A 22581-nucleotide genomic window follows, 5' to 3' on the forward strand; every position below is an offset into this window, starting at 1 on the left:
CAGTTTATAATTATATTCAGAGTTTCTGACACTGTTTCAACCCAGGATTTTTAAGCATGATGAGCAACATGTGTTAGAAGTAACCATGAAGAAGCAGGCATTTGGAAGACAGACTGATCTTCATCACCCTATAAATGCAAACATCTTGATCTTTAGCTCCTCACGGCACATATTAGTAGATGTAAAAATATCTTGATCTGGAAGATATCTTGACCTGGAAGAACCTTTAGGCTTTAGGTTTTCCTTTTCCTCCTTCTAGTGGGCAAAGCCACATAACTCATATTGCTTATCAGGTATCCCCCCAGGAAGCTTTCTTCCCTCAGAGTGAAACAAGACCAGTAAATAAGATCATGATACTTAATGCTTCTTCTGTCAACTGTTCCTAAAGGAACTGTATCAGAAAAGTCTCTTCAACAGGAAAAAGCACTGTCATGACACCTTTAGGAGAAACTTTGTATTTAAACACCCTCCTCTCAGCTCTCTTCAGTTTCACATCAGTGGCCAGCCTAAACCACAGTGGTCCTCAGCCTCCTCCTGCCAGATGCATTTTCTGCAGAGAAAAGACTTCACAACCTCCCTGCATAACAGCCAGTTACACATACAGGGAGAAAAGACAGCTTTTGCTGGTCATATTAGAGGAATTTATGAGTAAGTGTCCTCTTTTGCCTGTTTTTGGTGAGGGGAACGTTTGTTTTGTTTCAAGTTTGTTGCCTGAAACTGTTTCTGGACTTGCATCTTCTCTCTCCTCATTCCACAGTAAATGTATCTCTACAACATTTTGACATTTTGATGCCTAAATTCTTTATGCCAGGAAGCCGGCATGCCCTCTCACAAGCATTCCCAGTAAGTGTTCATGAGGCTTAGACCAGATCCATAATAGCTAAACCAAAGGTTATTGGACGAAGTCATCTTTGACACCAGGAGTCATCCCTAAATTTTGTAAGTTTCCAGAGCAAGGAAACTCTCAAATTCCCATTTCATTGAAACTCTACTTCCTTCATTAAAGACGAAGGAGCAGAACAAGTATCTTCTATTTTTATTTTCTTTCTATAGCAACCATCCTTTTCTTATCTCTCCTTTGATTACATTGTTGCCCCCATTTACCCACACAAGTTAGAAAAGACTAATGTCAGGCACTTGGAAGACATCTTCCTGTGTTTATCTGCAAACACTGTAGTGAGATAGGAACATAAGGGTTAACATGGTATTAAATAGGAAATTAAGCAACAAAGGATCTACATTAATTTGTCACCCTTGACTTAAGATAGTTACTAAGCAAGGAAGCAAATTCATTTAGCTTAGGAGTTCAGTTACCTTATATTTACTCTTTTTATCAGAGGTTTTAGTGTTGATGGTTCAGGTTTTGCAATTTGTAAAAAAAAGATCTTATACTATCTGCACAGCACTTGCTTAAGTATTGGTTAATTATAAAACAGTAATAGGCAGAGGGCACTGAATCTCTGAAAATCAGACATGAAAACCCATATTGCAGAGAAACTGTTACATTATTTATTTTCTAACCTTGACAAATATTGTATCAGACACATTTTTTTTAAAATACATGTTTTTAACACTTACATTTTTGCCTTCTATATATTTACAATCTTTCATCAATAAATATGACCTGAAGTTTCTGGCTACCATTTAGCTTGCCTACAGTGAAGCACTGGAAAGGAAGGTTTCAGAGAGATGTATAATAGAGACTGGGAAATGCTCTCTACTTGCTGTTTGCGAATTCGCTCTATCAGCAACATGCATTGGAATAATTATATCAACGTGTCACCCTAAAGCATGACAAAATCATAATATGGAAATGTGCATCCATCACAGTTAGTTTGAGTCACTGATAAGACTGAAATTGATAGCACTGACAAATTTGTCCCAATGAATCATAATGTTAAATACTGCAATGGCACCTGAATTTTGTTCTGCTAACTTTGCTCAATTTGCTACTTGCTGGTATTCCTTTTACAAATTTCCTTTGTTTTGAGCTTTCCAAGATTCTGCTGAAAACTGATGAACTGCTGACGAACTGCATACAAATCAGAAAACAGAATTATTTATACCATTTCATAGATTGTATAGTGAATAACATGAAAAGAGATCTCCACATGGAATATTAGAGACAAAATGGGAAACAAAGTGGGGTGGAGGGGTGGGAATTGGGGGAATTAAAAACATTAATCATTACCTGAGTATAAAAAAATACATATTCCTGTATATAATGTTCTTTGTATTTTCAGACAGCTATGTATATAACTGCAAACTGGTACTAAACTACAAGAGGAAACTCCTCTAACACGGGATCCATAAAATTGACCTAGTAGTAATATACCACTAGCTCATTAAAAGATGAAGCCTTATACAGCACCATAAATGTCTTATATTTGACTCAAGGAGGGATTATACATTTTCTCAGACAAGTATAAGACATGTCTTATTTCTGGGCCCAAATCCCAGAATCTGGGGAATGGAATAAATTCCATATGCAAAGAAAGACCTGCTGCCTAACCTGCAGGCTTCAGAGAAAGGCCAAAGCATATAGCAAATAATCAAAAAGATGTTCAAGATGAATGCATTCCTAAGAGGAAACGTTCTCAGTACAGCAAGTCAAACAGAAAAATGCATTTGAAAAAAACAAAGGGAGTCTTGGATTGTGACCTGAGTGAAGCAAAGTGAACAAAGGTTATTGGGTAGATGACAAACCTGAAAGCTTGGTGGCAAGTGTAATGGATGAATGATACAAATCAATGGTCACACCATTCTATAAAATGTGATACATGTGATATGCTAGAAATGTATTTCTCAAAAGTGTATTACAGCACCAACAGAATTAAATCTGTGTTACACAAACTGCTCTTACAATGGACAAGACATAGAAATTAATTTTGACAGTGCTCCCTTCGTATCAATTAGCTAGAGGTACAAAAGAGGGATCAAAAAAAGGGGGCTCCTTCCAGGGCTGAAATTACAGGTGCTAAAGAGGGTCTCTGAGATAATATTCAAAAGAGTTTGAGTCCCCTGTTAATGTGAGGAGGTCGTACAGTTCCACTGACAACATCACTTGCTATCATGAGTTGGAGAAGATCAATAAAGTTGTATCTCAATGGCATATCACCAAAGCAGACAACACTTGAGGTGCTTACTTAGCTCCAGCATTATTGAATTTTTAAAAATGGAAGACAACAAACAAATTCATCATCCACATTTTGACTTAGCTGTCTTCATTATTTTATGGAGGAGCTGCTTGAAAACATAGTAGCTTTTTCACAATCAGTGTGTTGTTACCTTTCCCTTGCTACTTTTATTTATGCACCTGTGCATAGCTTCAGCAATTATTAGAAAGGCCAGAAAAGAAAAACAGACTTTTTGTAATCCTGACTTACAAAGTACATTCTCGAGTTGTCAACTCATTCACTGGTTGCCTTACTCTTTTTTTATGCTTTGATCATTAAAGGTCTCCCAGTGGCCTCAGGTACATGTTCAATCACAAAGGAGATAGAATTAGCCTTAAAGATAGAAACAGTGTGAAAGAAGAGATTCTCATTATGCTCCAGCAAGTGTTATTGGATAACAGTGAGTGATTTTACTTTACCTAACTCTAGATACCTGTGCTAAGTCACACCAACAGATCAGCAGATTATTTTGCATAGGAGTTTCAGAGATTCTTAGCAGACTGAAAAATACTAGCACTGACATTTCATCCTTGTCTATATCCCTGGGGACACTATCCATCAAAATAAATGCCAACATATCTATGCTCCTTACATTAAGATTGGAAGAGATCCAAGACTGTAATGTGTTAGGAACAGTTGCATTTGGCCCAGAGGAACTGGAGAATAAGGGTAGAGAAGATTCATCCCCCATCGAAATGGGGATGAAAAACCTCTTTTGATGCTATATTATCCCAGTTGATTAGAAACAGTTACAATCAATTAAATGAATCAAAACAGCAAAAAGGGTTTCAAATTCACACAACTAAAGATAATCTACTCATGTTTTGATATCACCATGGTATTCAATTATCGTTTGCTATATGGTTTCTGAGAAATTAAAACTGAGAGAAGTTCTATACCACCATGAACCCAAAGCAAACTGCTATTACAAAGCAGTTACGTTCAAAAAAGGGATAGCAATCAAAGGTAATTATGTTCACAACTTGTTCTGATCACTTCTGCTACCCATATATATCCATTTGATTTTCCACTACATTTCCCCTTTTGTCAAGTGATTTGAAATATATCAGCTGCTCCAATCACATTGCAATCACTTCATTTTACAATGCAACACAGAGTGATGTAATAGAGCCTAAACAATTCTACACTGTGTGGCCATACAAAGAAGTTCTATAGTATTTTTCAAAAGTGGGGCTGTAAGACTCCCAAAGTATCCATCTATCCCTTTTGTTGTTTTTTTTCCAGTGCCATCCATCAGATAGAGACCCTCCACAATGCCAGAAGGGGAGGACAAGACACACTTCTCCTGCCCCAAGCAGCTGTAATTTCAAAGTGAAATAGTCCTGGTTCTACTGGACTGAATTATTTAGTCATCAGAATCTAAAACAAAGAGGTTCTATAGAGATGGAAAAACACCTGGGTTGAATGACAAACAAAGTATTATTTACTGAATGTATTAAAAATTGTTTTTCCAGACACATTTCATCAAAGCAAAGCTCCATTCCTGGGAAAACAGCTATACTCACAATCAAGACACATGTACAAGTCATGTGAAATAATGCTGCCACTGGACTGAATTATTTAGTTGTTTGCTAAAGACTTGATCAAATTCAGCCTCCATGTAAACAGACAAATTTAAGTGGGACACAGTTTGAGGTGTTCTACATCCTGATTGAATTTGATCTTCTGTGTGCATTGGATCTCTGGAAATGCTAGTGTAAGAATGCTGTCCTTGTAGTGAATGTAAATTTGTGGGTATGTTTTGGATTAAATAGTCCATAAGACTCAATAGCAACATTCAGAAAAAAACCACCAATCATGTATGCATGAAGGAGCTTGAATTTCCAATGTGGTCAACCCTTGAAAAGTCTGTCAAAGATAGACAACTAAATGCAACTGTATTTTCAATAACACATTTCTTTTCTTGGAAAGGTGAAGTCTTTTTCTCATCATATATCCAGATCTGAACAATTTCCTTCCTATAACATTAACTGCCTGTTTAAACACGTTTTTAATTTACTGACTGCATTCAAATTTGTTCTTCCAACAGAATCGCTCTGAATTTTAGAAAACTTGGCCTTTTCTGTAACACATTGTCATGCAAGTAACAGAAGATACTGGAAAAATTTCTCATAGAAGACAGAAATGCTTGAGAAGTGTAAATGTATTTAAAGATTCCCAAATACAGCTAATTTATGTTAATATGATATCTAAACAATATGTGAATAGAGTCTTTTCATATTGAGCTACCACATTACGTCTGTTGCAAATGAATTAATGGTTTACTGGTTTAAGTAGCCAATAATTTAATATTTCTTGCAGATTTTCATTACTTTGTGTTGACAATTGCAGTTTCTATATCATCTACCACATAATTTTATTTGCTTATGATCAGAGCAATACCTTTTTACTCCTTTTTAACACAGTTTCAGTTTTCTGCTCTTCATTAGCAAAAAAAAGCATAAAATGCAAGGAAATAAAGTGTGAAACTTTACAAAAAGGAATGATCTTGCCATTTTCTCCACATCTCCAAATCAATTCTCTTAAGTTTGTAAGAAACCAAAACCATAAACATAAAGGATTTAGATTAAAACATGACTGCACAAATTTTATATCATGCTTACAAGATTTATAATAATGGTGGAGGATGTACGTCACATTGGATTTTTTTTTTAATTCTAGACTATAGATATTTTTATAAGATCTTATACCACTGGTAAGACACAACCATATAATATGAAAATCTAAAGCCATACTGATTTTGCAGATCCTTAATAAAAATGTGGAAACTGATTACACAAAGTAAAAGAAAGAACACAGCAAAACAGGCAGGAAAGTACAGCAGGTTTATGATAGCTCAAATGAAAGAAATATTACAAATATTCTCAGTAAATTGATCAGATACAAAGAAAGTCAGTGGTAAAAAGGTATGGGCTAAGCACATAAGCATGTGGGCTATTGCTTAAGTAAAGATCATAGAATAGAATTGTTTAGATTGGAAAAGACCTTTAAGATCATCAAGTCCGACCATAAACCTACACTGCGAAGTCCACCACTAAACTACATCCCTGAGCACCTCATCTACACCTCTTTTAAATACCTCCAGGGATGGTGACTCAACCACCTCCCTGGGCAGCCTGTTCCAATGCCTGACAACCCTTTCAGGGAAGAATTTTTTCCTAATATCCAATCTAAACCTCCTCTGACACAACTTGAGGACATTTCCTCTTGTCCTATCACTTGTCACTTGGGAGAAGAGACCAACACCCACCTCTCTGGAACCCCCTTTCAGGCAGTTGTAGAGAGCGATAAGGTCTTCCCTCAGCCTCCTCCTCTCCAGACTAAACAACCCCAGTTCCCTCAGCCGCTCCTCATAAGACTTGTGCTCTAGACCCTCCACTAGTTTTGTTGCCCTTCTCTGGACACACTCCAGCACTTCAATATCTTTCTTGTAGTGAGGGGCCCAAAACTAAACAGAGTACTCGAGGTGTGACCTCACCAGTGCTGAGTAAAGGGGGACAATCACTTCCCTGCTCCTGCTGGCCACACTATTTCTGATACAGGCCAGGATGCCATTGGCCTTCTTGGCCACCTGGGCACACTGCTGGCTCATATTCAGCCGGCTGTCAATCAACACCCCCAGGTCCTTTTCTGCAGGGCAGCTTTCCAGCCACTCGTCCCCAAGCCTGTAGCGTTGCCTGGGGTTGTTGTGGCCAAAGTGCAGGACCCGGCACTTGGCCTTGTTGAACCTCATACAGTTGGCCTCGGCCCATCCATCCAGCCTGTCCAGATCCCTCTGCAGACTCTTCCTAGTCTCCAGCAGATCAACACTCCCGCCCAACTTGGTGTCGTCTGCAAACTTGCTGAGGGAGCACTCAATCCCCTCATCCAGATCATTGATAAAGATATTAAACAAGACCAGCCCCAATACTGAGCCCTGGGTAACACCGCTTGTGACCGGCCGCCAACTGGATTTGGCTCCATTCACCACAACTCTCTGGGCTCGGCCATCCAGCCACTTTTTTTACCCACCGAAGAATACACCCGTCCTAGTCATGAGCAGCCAGTTTCTCCAGGAGAATGCTGTGGGAAACAGTGTCAAAGGCTTTACTAAAGTCCAGGTAGACTACATCCACAGCCTTTCCCTCACCCACTAGGTGGGTAACCTGGTCATAGAAGGAGATCAGGTTGGTCAAGTAGGATCTGATACAAGACGCATTGCTATGCTCCTTTGCATCTTCATATTTAGTAAATCCAAGATCAGAGTATGACAGTAATTGTTGCCAACCACTAAGAATATTGGTTCTGTGGAGTTTTTATCTCAACAAAATGTATTTGTACTTGCACTAAAGCAAGACCCATGAATTACTTTTTTAATTCTAGGGAAACATTTTGAGGATGAAGACTCCTATTAAGAAAGAAGAGTGCTCAGTCAGCTGACATATATCTTCAAAAAAAAAAAAGACTAAAGATGACAAAGAGTTCCTGACAGCTAAGTCTGACCAAAGGCAATAAGTAGCTATAGTACTAGCTCACTGGAGTAGTTCACTAGTGGTGTTTCACTAGAGGAGACTGGTGTTCAGCTGAGGTGCTGGGACAAGGTTCCAACAAGTTTGTCTTAGTAGATACTTGATATAGATCAGCATAACACAATCAGGAGATAGGCCCAGTGCCCCCACCACATCAGTTACAGAATAGGGAGGTCACAAGAGGAACTGGAACATTCTGTGTACAGACTAATGCTAACAGTTTGCCAGAAGAGAAAGAGCAACGAATTGCTTTTACCCTTTTTGCAAGAAAATGGATTGATATTGGATTTAGCAAACCAATGCCTGTGAAGCTGGTGAAGGTTAGCTGAGAACAAGTGGAAATTACCCCAATAATACATTTCTGTGCAGAATCAAAGGCGATGAGTTCCTTGAGTCACTCAAGGGCTACAAATGGATAGAAACTCTTTCCCAATTATGGTCTCCCCAAAAATAAGAATGTGGGTGTATCTGAGTCAAGTGCTGAGAATGCATCCTGACTCTCCACCACAGAAACAGGGTAAGTATCCTTAGGCTGCACAGGAAAGCCTAAAGCCCATCATCTTATCAACTGAGCAGGGAGTACATGTACAAAAGCCAAGCACCTGTAGCAGTTTACCTTGTCCTGAATGATACAATACTCCATGGCCACATTCAAATTGTGTGCATAACGCAAGAAAGGAGTAGAAACCAGGAAGTGCATGTATAGAAATTTTAGCCACATTATTGAGACTTTTTCAATACAGAATTGTTCAGGTTTTTTCTTTGTTTTCTTTTTCCATAACAATTAGGATTCTTAGATCAGACTCTTAAGTTTTCAAATATACTAACAATAAAATCTTGCCTTTATATAGGTATGTTTCCTTTTTGTCCATAACAAGATTTTGAGTGTCATGTGGCCAAATAGGCAAGTAACTATACAGTAGATTTGGCCAGTTACAGAAAGAGGTAGCAGAAGGAGGAAATGCTACCAAAGATTAACACAAATCAATCAAGTGTTCCATTGCAAGAAGCATTCAATATGCTCCAATCAGAGAAACACAGTATTAATAGAGGTCTTGGCTGATAATAGCAAGGGGTTTTAGATATTTAGCTTCCACTGGAAAAAGGACATTTCAGCAGAAAGTATGTATATATGTACATATAACATTTCAAAGGAATTAGTTTTTATATTCTTAACAGATATTCCTTAGCTAGATCACCCTACCAGAATTACCGTTAACAAAAATTAAAGAATTGAGTGGCTGATCTTCTAAAATTACGATATGAAAATTTACAGGTCTTATATTATTGTCAAAAGTGTTTTGAAAGAAAATATATGAATATGCACTGCAGTCAGTAGTTTTAGAGAGTCCGCTAAACAAAACAGAATACATTTTTATCACCTCGCTAAATTAACTTGACACAAATAGTGTGGGAGACACTGTAGGTGACTAAGTCACTGAGGTAGCAGAAAGACACACACACAGTTCTGGTTATAATTTTTATTCCCAACAGTGATTATCTAAAGCTCTAAATAGTGAAAAAAATTAGTCTTTCCTTATTGGCTGGAACTTTGAAAATCTCCGTATTACTAACAGTATATACAAATGTTCCAGTTAAAGGGAATGTGATGCTTTAAAACTGAGAAGCTTTTCTAAAGCACCCATTTTCTCACCATGCGGTAGACAAGTTAGTACTTCATTTTAAAAAGTTATTCTGGCACTATAAATTGCCTTTAGCAAAAGAATAAAATCTCAGTTATGAAGCTAGTTATAGAAAATACTAACCATCCCCTCAAGGTCAAAATACCACTGAATATGCTAATTATTGATATATATTTAGCCAGACCAGCACCATGCTTTCACTATGCTATTTAAGGATGACATTGTTACCTCTATTTTTTTGTCACAAAAAAAATTATCCTGGTGTCCTGAGAACAGCACAACTGCTGGGAGTGAGAGGAATGAACCTGAAGAATATAGCATCACCTACTTAATGTTTGTTATTCGGCATCACTCCTTGCTGTGTATAAAGAGGCCTATTCTATGGAAATAAGAATTAGAAAAAATGTATTTAAAACCCAGCATAATTCTATTGTATGTATGCATTTTTGTATCACTAATGGGTATTTTAACATCCCAGAGTTTCATTTGCTCTTCTCTCATCTAGTTTTAAACATCCAATATACATGGCCTCCTTTGGAATCTACTCTGTGGCCAAAAAGCAGTAAGTATTTAATGTTCAATACTTCAGTCTACACAAGTAAATATAGTAAAAAATGTTCTTTAAAAAAACCAACTTCCTAAATTACAGTCATTTTTATAAAAAAAATGGTAAGTAGTTTCAAGCAGTGTACTTACCAAGAATAATTTTGTTTCTTTTTCTTGAAACTTCTTACTATCTCCATAACAGTCAGGGAGGGGATGGTAAATTCAGTACTATGTAGATCAAATCTACAGAACCTACAATTTCAAATAATCTTTAAAAGCATGTAATGAGTGGCATTATATGTCACAGGCTACTTAACATATTTCATTATACCTATTGGTACATTTTCATATTATCCTAAACAATTAATCTTTTTTTTTTCTGTGTTTACACTCTTTGGAGTACATTTACATAAATGTATAGTGAGTTTTACAAAACACTGCCTGACAGTCAACACCTCTTTATATAGCCCAAAGAGAACTCAGTTACAGGGAGCATTGACTCTTATTTTACCACCTACTTGCTTTAGTGTCATGCCTTCACACACAAACAAAATATGTAAACAGAGTCAGCTTTAACTGATGTATCACAGGAGCTATATTACTGGAAGCAGCTTAAGAGGATGTACTTACTGTGAGGCAATGATTCTAATGGCTTTTGCACTTAAATTACTTAATACCACCTAAGGGTGGTTTATACTATCTTAGAGGATAAGACCAGTGCATACGGACCTAAAACGATGTTGCAAGAGTGGCATAGCACAGTTGTATATACCTCTTAATCCGCATCACTGAAAATACAGAGAAACAATATCAAACAGTTATTTTATCTTAATAGTATTTTCTTTCATATAAGAATTTTAATTAAATTTACTAAGAGCAAGGTAAGAGCAAGGAACTTTGTTTCCCTTTTGTGAAAACTGAGAAAAGCAAATTAGATGTCATTCTGCTATTATCTGAAATTTTCCGTAAATGAGAAGAAGAAGACATAAAAACATTAACATAAAATGACATTAAGTGATAGGCCCTAATTTTCCCCATATCAATTTTAACAGTGAAAGGGCTAAATTCTTACCAAAAAACTTAAGTTATCTAACAAGACCTAATAGAGCATCTCATACCTTCTTATTATACAATGGTATTTCAGCACAACCACTAGGATTTAGCCTATCTTACTATGATTTTGCCCAGTTAGGATGTGCCAGTACATTAGCAAGTAGTGTAGAGCTATGGGAGTGGATCTGCAAAGAACAGCTGGTGACTAGAGTCAACTCCAGAAGTGACTCAGGGTTGTTTCAGCCGGAGCCTAGTTTCATTTCACTCCAGAATAATCGAATCTATGTTCTCTGGGGCCATGGGGAAGTGTGTACCCAAGTGGGGGCTATCTGGAAATTCTCTATGAAAGTGAACTTCTGTTCTGAAATAAAACACTAATGTAGGTACAACCCATGAGTTTGAAAAAGTGCCCTTTAAGTCCTCTAAATAACCTAGGCCTTCAAAACCCAGATCTGAACTTAGATTTACAGTATCTATGCTGTCTTAACCAAGGGATAGTTGGATGAAAAAAAAGGGGGGGATTCACCAATTCACTAATCATCTTCTGCAATACTTAGCTTGGGTTTATTACTGCTGCAATACTTAAATTGGGTTTATTAACCTAGTACGTTAGATATTAACTTCAGATGTGACTTATTCCAAAAGGATGCAAATTGAGCAAATACTATACACATTTAATATCATCAGTGTCCACCTCCATCTCATAATCCTGGCACACTGAAAGGAAAAATTTTCCACACATTGTCAACAACAATCATGTGATGTATTACAGGCAATGCTATAGCTGCGCCATCTAAGCAAAGTTAATCTTTTTATATATGTTAATATATAATACTATTCCTATATGCTTGTTTAATTTCTATAAATACATTTTACTTCAGATAAACCAGAAGCAGTTTTAAAATAATACTGACATGAACCTATGAAATATCATATCAAAGAGTGTTCCAGTAAATCTTGGCAGATTATATACATTTCAGGCTTGATTCTGCAATTTCAAGGCTCCCACTCATTTCTATTATGCTGGAGTCTTTCTAAAAGTATGTCCGTTAACTCAAATAGTAAATGAGACCAATGCAGTGAAAAGATGACAAGTAGATGTAGCCTGATGCCTAAAAACTCTGTATTATCAATAATAAACAAAGTGTTTGGGAGTCCTTGAAACTGCCCAAATTTTGCCCCCATGCCTATACTTGGAAACTGTTTCTCATTACACTGTATCACTAGCATAAAGGGACCTTAAAACAGATGTGGAGTCTATAACAATTATATACAGTTACAGTGACAACTGTATATAACAGTATAGAGTTATACTCCAGTATACTGTTACTGGAATTATAACAGTAAAATCCACATAGGTCTAAGCACGAACAGGAGTCCACACTTGGATTTTCAGTTGCTGAAGCAGTTGCAAGCTCCAATCATAGATGTGTCCAGTATCAAATCAGCAATATTACTTGCTACGAAAATTACAGTACAAGGTAAAACCTCTAGTTTTATACTTCTTATATGTAGAGAATGTGAGGAAATTAGAATAAGTATTGAATAATAACAGAAATAATTTATTAAAAATAAAATACGCTATTTCAAAGAATTCAGTTAAAAATGAGAATAGCAGCAAGGCTGAAAAATTAAGTGAATTATTTGATCAATTGTTTATGTGACATTTTGAGGCTATAACACTTTACAGAAATGCGAATTATTGATACCATAATTAGCTATACTGTAATTCCACAGTCAATCACTTTCTACCAGTTAGTGGATATTGTATTATTTTCTGGACAGAAAAAATTGATGTAACATTCCAGGAGCTATTTTACTGACAGAGATCATAAACATTGTGTTGTTTCTTATTCTTGGATAGTACTTCTTTATTTATCTTTATAATGCCGTGTTTTACCTATGAATGAAAATTTCATGGGAGAAAAAACATCGTTTTCAAACACGTACGGATCAGCCACACAAAAAAACAGGACTATGACCTTGAACAGGATTGTGCTTACAAGAGATGCATATTAAGGCTATGTATTTTCTGTTATCTATGCATACACTGAGCAGGCGGCCTGCTGTCATCTCTTATTTACTTGTCATTTTCTGAAATTCATTATACATGGGCTCTTTCCTAGACAAAATATAAACTTCTGAAAGAGGAAAAAGAATTTAATAAACATCAGTCTATGCCCATTACCAGTATGTGAAAATAAGAAGAACCAAAAAAACCAGAGTGCTTCCTTATTAGGTGTAGCAAGACTAACATAAAAATAACATATTCCATATGAAAAGCAAATTGACTTTCTTAGTGAAAGCTAGAGAATTGAAGCATTAAGTACATTTACCCAGCAGAGTATGAAATCTTTTTTCCTTCCCCAAAGATCTTCATCTGGACAGTGACGGATTGCGTCAGAGCCGTTTAGTTCATATTGTTTACAGTAGCTGCAAGACAAAACACTTCCTGCCAAAAAGTTTCATGAAGGGAACCAGGATTTATTTTTAGCAAATATGGAAATTCAATACTTTTTTCCCTCCTCCTTTGATGTCAAAATAGCAAAAGGGTGAAGGATGACTATAGTAATAAATATGCTATACTTACAGTATGTAATGGAATCTGGCACAGTGCTGTGGCCACATAGAAATGTTAACAGGTCTACTTAGGACGCCACTGTTTCAACGAGACTTGACTGCATCCTATTCAAAACCTATCTTAGTGCATGATCCATCACTCAGTACACTATGCAGTGTGTGCATGTATGGCAGCTAACACACCAGGACTCCAAGCGGGACCTCTGCAATCTGTGCTATATCTGTAGTAGCCCTGGCTCAAATCAGGTGCTATCAACTAAACAGTGAGATGCACTTACCTATTACAACATTTGGGAAAAAAAACGATCCCTTTCCGTAATAAACTCTTTTCCATTTGCATCTGCCCTCAAAAATTCCAAAGCAAAATGCTGACTGAAGAAAGAGTTGTTCGTAACTGCATAAAAAAAGTTGGGTTGACATCCTTTAGTCCTGCAGTCAGCCTAACCCTGAAAAACACTGTACATCATATTTCTTATTTCAGGATTACCCTAATTCTCTCTGCTATGGAATTTCAGTCCAAATCCCAAATTGCTCAGCTAGTTTCCATAGAAAAAATAACACCTCCTTCCAGAATACTAATTTGAGTCAACAAATTATAACTGTACAATTAATCTTTCCTGTGGTCTTTTTACACTCAAAATTTTGTTTACATGAAAAGAGGAAATTCTCTTTACATATAAACCCAAGAATTTATTGTTAGCACAGCTGAAATCTTAACAATGTATTCAAAGAATAATTATTAGTCCAGATCTAATTATTATAGAAAAAGAATACCTTTATAGAGAAAAAGACTTAATGGTAATAATACGTTAAAAATAAACACATTTCCTAGTTGCTATCCCTTCTCCTGGTGTTATGTTCACCCTTCTCCTGCTCCTCTGGCTCCTAAGGATGTCAGTGATTTCAATCCAGTATTGCGGGAGAGGGAGGGGCTGTTACACAAGCTGTCAGAGTATGCAAGTTCTTCACCAGGAGGACTATGATGTTCATGTTGATGGCTTCATTCTCCTCCCTCTAGGACCCACTTGGGATCATTTTTATACGTTTACTAACATGCTTTTATGCCTTGCTCATTCCTCATTTAAGAAGGTCAACACTGTCCTGGGCTGCATTAGGAAGGCTGTTGCCAGCAGATCAAGGCAAGTGATCCTTCCTCTCCACTCAGCCCATGTGAGACACATCGGGGCTGGGTTCAGTTCTGGGCTCCCCAGTACACAAGAGGCAGAGACATGCTGAAGAAAGTATGGGTCTGAAGTCTATGGGGCCTGATGGCATCCACCCAAGGGTGCTGAGGGAGCTGGCGGAGGAGCTTGCCAAGCCGCTCTCCATCATTTATCAACAGTCCTGGTCAATGGGGGAGGTCCCGGATGACTGGAGGCTTGCCAACGTGACGCCCATCTACAAGAAGGGTCGGAAGGAGGATCCGGGGAACTACAGGCCTGTCAGCCTGACCTCGGTGCCGGGGAAGGTTATGGAGAGGCTCATCTCGAGGGCGCTCACGGGACACGTGCAGGATAACCAAGGGATCAGGCCCAGCCAGCACGGGTTCATGAAAGGCAGGTCCTGCTGAACCAACCTGATCTCCTTCTATGACCAGGTGACCCGCCCAGTGGGTGAGGGAAAGGCTGTGGATGTTGTCTACCTGGACTTCAGTAAAGCCTTTGACACTGTTCCCCACAGTATTCTCCTGGAGAAGCTGGCAGCCCGTGGTTTAGACAGGTACACTCTTCGCTGGGTAAAAAACTGGCTGGATGGCCGAGCCCAGAGAGTTGTGGTGAATGGGGTGAAATCCAGTTGGTGGCCGGTCACAAGTGGAGTCCCCCAGGGCTCAGTTTTGGGACCGGTCTTGTTTAATGTCTTTATTGATGATCTGGATGAGGGGATAGAGTGCTCCCTCAGCAAGTTTGCAGATGACACCAAGTTGGGAGGGAGTGTTGATCTGCTTGAGGGTCGGAAGGCTCTGCAGAGGGATCTGGACAGGCTGGATCAATGGGCTGAGGCCAATCGGATGAAGTTCAATAAGGCCAAATGCCGGGTTCTACACTTTGGCCACAACAACCCCATGCAACGCTACAGGCTTGGGGACCAGTGGCTGGAAAGCTGCCCTGCAGAAAAGGACCTGGGGGTGTTGATCGACAGCCGGCTGAATATGAGCCAGCAGTGTGCCCAGGTGGCCAAGAAGGCCAACGGCATCCTGGCTTGTATCAGAAATGGTGTGGCCAGCAGGAGCAGGGAGGTGATCATGCCTCTGTATTTGGCTCTGGTAAGGCCGCACCTCGAATACTGTGTTTAGTTTGGGCCCCTCACTACAAGAAGGACACTGAGGTGCTGGAGTGTGTCCAGAGAAGGGCGACGAAGCTGGTGAGGGGTCTGGAGCACAAGTCTTATGAGGAGCGGCTGAGGGAGCTGGGGTTGTTTACCCTGGAGAAGAGGAGGCTGAGGGGAGACCTCATCGCTCTCTACAACTACCTGAAAGGGGGTTGCAGAGAGGTGGGTGTTGGTCTCTTCTCCCAAGTGACTAGTGACAGGACTAGAGGAAATGGCCTTAAGTTGCGCCAGGGGAGGTTCAGGCTAGATATTAGGAAATAGTTCTTTACTGAGAGAGTAGTGAAACATTGGAATAGGCTGCCCAGGGAGGTGGTAGAGTCACCCTCCCTGGAGGTATTCAAGGAGTGTGTGGATGTGGCATTGTGGGATGTAGCTTGATGGACATGGTGCTGTGTGGTGTTGGGTGGGTTGGTTTTTGGTGTGTTGTGGCTTGTTGTTGTTGTGTGGTGTGTTTTTTGGTTTTTGGGTTTTTTTGGGTTTGGTTTTTTTTTTTTTTTGGTTGGACTTGATGATCTTACAGGTCTTTTCCAACCGTAGTGATTCTGTGATTCTGTGATTCTGTGATTCTGATTCTGTGAAGTGGGGTCTCCAGTACCAAGCCTGTGCCGCGTCTCTTGGCACCCTGTGCCTGTACTCCTCTATGCTGCATCCTGTGCTTCCACTTCCCAAAGCCTCTTGCTGTCACACCAGACCAGCATTACTCTATGATACATCATTATGCTAGGGTTGTGAACACCTCACTCTACACAGAATAAGTGCTTGTTACTGTTATCTATACAAACCTATGGTTGTATCATACAAAGATAAGTAGAAGTGAAACAACGTAGGCATAACCAAAACAAAAATTGCTGTTAGACCTAGGCCATGTAAAACACAGCTCCAGATATCTCAAGAGAAGCTCAGAGAGAGCAAGTCTGACAAGCCTCAGTCCTTCCAAACTTAGTACAAAGCCTGTGGCCTGTGACTAGCAACAGTAAGACCATATTATAGGCCTACAGGCTTAGACTCTGTGGAATAGTAGACAAAAGATGTAAGGATTCAAGAATAACAATGACTGGTTCAAAGCAGACGTAAGGAAGAGTGGATAAATCTCACATAACGTTTTCTGCATTGAAAGCCTCTATTTGAAAAGTCTCCACTTCAAAAATCACTTCCCAGAAAATGAAGAGGGAAAATTAGGATAAATGGAACAAACACTTCTAACCAAACACAGATCATAGTCAGCATGAAAGTAATCAAAGAAAACAGAAATTAGCAGTTGACTGGCAAGCTAGGAACATAGATGACTTGCTGGACTTCCCTTTCTGAATAACAAACTTCCACCTTTGATCAGGACAATCAGAAACTGCCCTTACAGTAAACTGTTATTCAGGAATAGATTAAAAGGTTAATCAGGCAGTGATTAAACAAACAAGCAAACAAAGCCTTTACCTTTACAATCACCTATGACAACTTCATCTGTCAAAACACACACTTTCTATATATCTGTGTTCCTATGTAGGTTCCATGTTCTGTTGTATTCTTGATTTTGCTGAATCTTCATTATTAACTTCCACAAGTACTTGTGAAATGAGCGAAAGCAGACTTGACCCTCAATAGTACTAGGGAGTGTCAGGCATTTTATAGAGTAAGATATGTTCCCTGCCTGAAGCATTGATATGAACAGAAAGAACTACCACCAAATAAAGTGCAACAGAGCCAAAAGGTATACCAAAGTTACCAAGCTTTAGATCTGAGCTTTCTTTATCAAAGAAACATCATGCAGACACTTCTCATATGGCAGTGAAGTCTTGTGCATTATTTTATCAGCTGCATTACATTTGCTCGGAGGACAAGAATATACAGACTTTACAATGTCTTGCATTTAGCCACCTCCAACTCCAGTACAGGTATCTTGAATCTGCCCACCTGAAAGCAACATAAGGCACAAGCAATATAACTATTAATAAATCCATACATCGTAAGTTTGTAAACAGATATTATGGAACAAGCACTACAGAAGAGATACATACCAGATGGTCAGCCTTCAAAGGGTTAGCCATCAGATCACAGAATCACAGAATCACAGAATCACAACGGTTGGAAATGACCTTTAAGATCATCAAGTCCAACCATCAACCCAACACCACCATGCTCATTAAACCATGTCCCACAATGCCACGTCCACGCGTTCCTTGAACACCTCCAGGGAGGGTGACTCCACCACTTGCCTGGGCAGCCTGTTCCAGTGCTTCACCACTCTCTCAGTAAAGAATTTTTTCCTAATATCCAATCTAAACCTTCCCTGGTGCAACTTGAGGCCATTTCCTCTTGTCCTGTCGCTAGTCACTTGGGAGAAGAGACCAACACCCACCTCTCTGCAACCCCCTTTCAGGTAATTGTAGAGAGCGATGAGGTCTTCCCTCAGCCTCCTCTTCTCCAGGCTAAACAACCCCAGTTCCCTCAGATGCTCCTCATAAGACTTGTGCTCCAGACCCCTCACCAGCTTCATCACCCTTCTCTGGACAACCTCCAGCACCTCAGTGTCCTTCTTGTAGTGAGGGGCCCAAAACTAAACACAGTATTCGAGGTGCAGCCTCACCAGCGCCGAGTACAGGGGCACGATCACCTCCCTACTCCTGCTGGCCACACTGTTTCTGATACAGGCCAGGATGCCGTTGGCCTTCTTGGCCACCTGGGCACACTGCTGACTCATATTCAGCCGGCTGTCAATCAACACCCCCAGGTCCTTTTCTGCAGGGCAGATTTCCAGCCACTCATCCCCAAGCCTGTAGCGTTGCATGGGGTTGTGGTGACCCAAGTGTAGGACCTGGCACTTGGCCTTGTTGAACCTCATACAATTGGCCACGGCCCATTGATACAGCCTGTCCAGATCCCTCTGCAGAGCCTTTCGACCCTCAGGCAGATCAACACTCCCGCCCAAATGATGGAGAGCGGCTTGGCAAGCTCCTCCGCCAGCTCCCTCAGCACCCTTGGGTGGATGCCATCAGGCCCCATAGACTTGTGAGTGTCCAGGTGGCATAGCAGGTCATTAACTGCTTAAGATAAGAACAATTTGCATAGCATACAGCTTATCTACCAAAAAAATTTACAAGTTTGGTTACCAGCTTTGGGGATAGGGTAGCTGGTGAACTGGTTGTACCTACCCAGTAATACTACTACACCTATAGCTTGATCTACGCAGAGAACAAGAAATTGCTACCTTGTTAATTACAGAAATGCCTACACTGCTAACTTCCATTTGAAGAATACCCACAAAAGATTGACCAGGCTGCTAATCATTAAGGAATAAATGCATTTCCAGCATAACACCACTACTGTCACAGAACTTGTCACATGTTATCACACCATTTAAATTTGGCTAGGCATTAAAAGTAGTTATGATTTTTCTTTATAAAAATTCATTGAGAATGATCTGAACAAAATTACTCTATAGCTGATTACAGGTCATGAATTTACATTACCATCAGCAGAAATATTCAGAGCCAGTTAACAACATGTAAGTGACTATATTGAAAAATAATAAAACTTAGTAACTGGGTGTACAGTGCAGAGTGTATCAGATGTAAGAAAGTTTGGGTTGTTTTTCTTATTTGTAAATCATGTGATAAATACATTTTTTTTTTATAAGAGAAACACATTTTTCACTATTGCTGAGGTCCTTAAAATACAGCATGTCAAAAATATTCTTGCAGGACTGTAGATACTCCTATATAGAAAGAATCAAAGAAGTCAATCAGTCTTCAAAAAATGGAAATTAAATGCTCTGTTTGAGTGAATAAGTTAAATTCCTCAAAATATGTCCAAGTCTATTATGAGAAGTCTTTACCCCTCCTCAACTATAAAGGTTTGAGAACACTCCAAAAAACTTCAGATAATATCAGTATGCTCCTTGGCCTCTCTCAGTGAAGTACGTAATTTAATCATTGTTTGTTTTGACTGTTCTTTATTTAGTTCAACAGAAGAATTCAATCCTATCTCTGCAGGTTCTCACAACTAATAGCAACATTTCTTTCTGAAGTTCAGTGAGAAGCATGACTATAGTTGTCAGGTGTTACTTATACCCTCATTTCTTCCCTTATATGGAACTTTGTTGTTTTACTTATTTATGATGTGCTGTGATGGAGTTACTGACAAAAGCAGAGTTGAGGAGTTTCTCTTTACAGCTGCAACAGAAGGCAATGACTTTTCATGTTTCATCACTTCTAAGGAAAGTGTCTCATACTCCACAAGTCAAAGGAAGTTCTGCCTTTGGTGATGCTTTAGTTTTGGTTTCAAATTCAGATCTCAAGTATTCCTGTACTTTAGGGATGCAGATATCAGCAACAGCTTCAAGTTCAGCATTCAGTCTGATGAAGCCCTAATATGGGCTGTAGAAAGGACCAAATTCACATCCAAATCTCCCAAAAACACTTGATGGGTTCCTGATCAAAACAACTCTCCTAACTTCATATATGCCTAAATTTTGCAGGCAGTGATGTTGTTAGGATTGCTCACAAAAAGAGAGACTGTCTCTTCCCTTTTGCCTTGAATTCTGTAAGTCTTCTCATTTTGAGTTAGAATTAGTAAGACACACCAAGTTTGACGGTCACGGTTAACAAATAATACCCGTATCTTCATGACAGAACTTAGAAAATTAGATATCCACACACAGTTTCCAAATAACTGTAAACCTCTAATGCTCTTAGTCTTTACTACAAGAAGCTACAGAAATAGGAATCAAGCAGACTTCACACAGAAGCCTTTCCAGTCTTCATTTTGTTGAGGAGACCCTGGATCACTTCCTTATTTCTTTTCATAAGCCAAATGTTTCTATAAAACAATGGCAGAAAAAAACCCCTCATATTATTTTTTTAAATTAATAACCAAAACAATGGTAGTAACAACAGCTCTTCTTACATCTTCAGAGACAGCCACCAAAACCTTCTCTCCTTGTCAGACTACAACCTGAGTTTCAACCCTCAAAATCCACACATCAGAAACTTCTGGTGGCAATGTAATATTTACAAGGTTAAAGCAGTGGCATCACAAGGTTTATAGCATACCATAGATCAAATCTGATGTATGAAATTAATGACAATAATAGGACTTCTTACGTGTTATGCAGCTGGGATGCATCAACCTACCCAGATCACAAGTCTGGTAGGAAACCTTATTCAGTTCACAGAGTACACAACAAAACACAATAGACAACCTGGACATTTATCATTACAGCTTGTGCTAGCTGAGCCTCTGCATCATGAGCTGAAATGCGGTAATTCCTTGTAGTAACCAAAGCTTATCTATCCAATGATTTCCATGAATAATGTAAGTCTGTTTATTAATATACACCAATCAGACACAAACCCACCACCCACAAGTGTTGCAAAGTCCTTCTATTGTCAGCAAAGTCTAATTATCTCCACATGTGTAATAAAGGCAGAATAGAACTAGAACTTTTTTGTTAGCTTATCTCTACATCTGTAATAAAGAAACACAGAACAGAAGAAGAGGGTTTTTTAAACAGATTCTTAAAAAAGAAATTGGGTTAACTGACCTTCTTTTTCATTTTTGTTGCTGTGTTTTTGATGTACACATTCTTTGATACATGATTTTGGTCTCATTAAAAGGTACCTTAGTTAGCTGCTAATATAACACAGAAACTATTAAATATGAACCTAATAAAACATCTGATTATGCATATATTTATTTCAAATTTATTGAAAAGAAGTAATTATCCACCTGTAACTCTGATTCTCTGTAAATACCAGATTCACTGGATTCCTAACCTTGGATGGAGAACATGCCTAACATAAGACAGGACAGAGTTTGAAAAATTTGGTCCTTTAACACCTTGTACTTCAGTTCCATTTCATAAAAAGCCTAGCAGCAATACAGTTCTCTCTTTCTCCAAGTGCCTCAACGAGCAAGAAGCAAAGTTCCTCAAACTTTAATTGTTGTCCAATTAATATTTGTAAAATCAGGTTTTCCCAGAAAACACACTCTTGAAAAACCTTATTGACACAAAGAGAATATTGTACTAAGTGCATCCAAAACAAAATGGGCAGTACAACTACAGCAATTGCTGTGACAAAGTGCTGTCCACTGAAATTCTTTGTGGTAGTAGTTCTTTGTGGTAGCCGAAGATTATCCATTCAGTGATTTTCATGAGCTGCATAAATCCTTGATCTGTTTTTTATCTTGTACTCTAAAACAAATTTCATTCTTGATGTAAAATTAAAAGATATACACACAGAAAGCTGCACACAAACATCTTGTGTTTCACCCTGACAAAGTGCAGCTCAAAGGTCTCCAAAGGAATTTGACTCTGAGTTGAAATGTCAAGATTATTCAAGACTGTATTCTACATCCTCTTCTTCTAAAACACCTGTAGTGCAGCATATAAACCTTACTGCGTATAAGCTTATAACATGCACAGTTGCAAGATGCTGCCTCAACTACCTGCAAAAAACCCTGCAGTCACCCAGATCTGTGCAGTTACTGAACTGTGTAAGGTGCTATAATAGCACCATCCTCAGTGACACCACACAGAGGCAAAATTTAAATAGGCAAAAAATCAGTGGAAAGGATGCAGCAAAATTGGCCTTAAGAACAAAATGGGATAATTTGAGTAAAGATACCCTGTCAGCCTATTCTAAGAAGGAGGTTAGCCACATCCCTGTTTTAAACATTGACAAGATTAGGTGAGAGGATATCTGACTTATTTTGCTTATTTTATTTTTCTGA

The sequence above is a fragment of the Gavia stellata genome, chromosome 2, assembly GCF_030936135.1.
Source record: "Gavia stellata isolate bGavSte3 chromosome 2, bGavSte3.hap2, whole genome shotgun sequence".
In the NCBI taxonomy this organism is placed as follows: domain Eukaryota; kingdom Metazoa; phylum Chordata; class Aves; order Gaviiformes; family Gaviidae; genus Gavia; species Gavia stellata.